We start from the raw sequence: 1,331 nt of genomic DNA, 5'->3' as shown, positions 1-1,331 counted from the left end.
ATGCATCAGAGGAATTGTCAGCACTGTCTTATGAGTCATGCATTAATTACTATGCTTCCTCAATTACACTTTTATAAGAATGACCAATGATGAGGCCAGCGTGAGAACCTTAGACGCTGGATTACTTAATGTCTTACTTTCCTTCTCCCTTTTGCCTTTTCCCAGCCTTATGGATTTTCATCCTTATAAATAATAATAAGTTAAACCTGATGCAACTATTTCTATTATTTTCTTGCTTTTATTTTCGTCCTCATCAACTCACTTTGCTCATTCACTGTTACTCTATTTAGACTTTTATCATCTTCTGCTTTATCCCAATCACTCTACTGCTTGTCTCTTCTTATTTCTTGAATGTTTTTCACAGTCTTTCTCCTCCAGCAATTTGAAAGCTGTACTAAAAGCTCTCTTGTGAGTTTCTATGCCTCTCTTTGGAATAAAAAAGAACAAACGAGAGCAGTTTGTAAAGCTGAGAAGCTGGTGCTTGCCATATGGTTCTTTTTTAGGAACAGCAGGGGGCACTGCTGGTCCTTTGATAGCAATATGCTCACCGAAACATTATTTTGTTTGTTAAGTTGTGGAAGGCCATGTCTTCATGTCAGGTGTTGAAACCACATATTCAAAAAAGAAATTACCTCAAGAATTTGGCCGTACAAGGAATTATGTTAATGCTCAAAAAGGTTTATAATTGCTGCCATTGTTCTGAAAACCTTTTAAACTAAAAACATCCATCCAATTTAATTTATGTTGTCTGCTTGGGAAAAACAGAATCTGGAATTGAAAAATGTACTGGTCCTATGTAAGACCTTTAATTTGCCTTCATTTTACGATAGAAACAAGACTTTAATTCCCTTCCAACTTCATTCACTTCATAATATGACTATTTCATGATGTTTTAGAAATAAAATTAGTCAGACAATCCTTGTGCACTGAATGTGTAACACCACACTTACATCCTGAAGAATTCTATTCCTATCTTTTTACCTTTAGTCATAGGTTTCTATGGGTTTGTTCATCAATGTAAAACTCATAGAGAATAATCAGTGTTTTCTTACAATTTTATTATATGGTGGCTAAATAGCTACATCTATAGGTGGCTATTAAAGAAGCATTTCTTAAAGCTTAGAAAGTGGTTGGTGTGACGGACGGATAAAGTATCTTAACGTTACTAGGAATTAATTAAAATTTTACTATCTATCTTTTTTACTAATAAGTTATCACCATCCATATGTACCTTATGTAACCAGAGGCCCAATTTCAAAACATTGCTTTTCTAAAAATGCGTTTGCTGACGGTCTGTTTTCCGATAGACCTGAAAGCACCGTTTCTCAACG

The sequence above is a fragment of the Halichoeres trimaculatus genome, unplaced genomic scaffold (assembly GCF_033239565.1).
Source record: "Halichoeres trimaculatus isolate MK-OKI-2021-1 unplaced genomic scaffold, fHalTri1.1 fHalTri1_scaffold_9, whole genome shotgun sequence".
Classification (NCBI taxonomy): Eukaryota; Metazoa; Chordata; class Actinopteri; order Labriformes; family Labridae; genus Halichoeres; species Halichoeres trimaculatus.
This window is presented reverse-complemented; position numbering follows the sequence as displayed.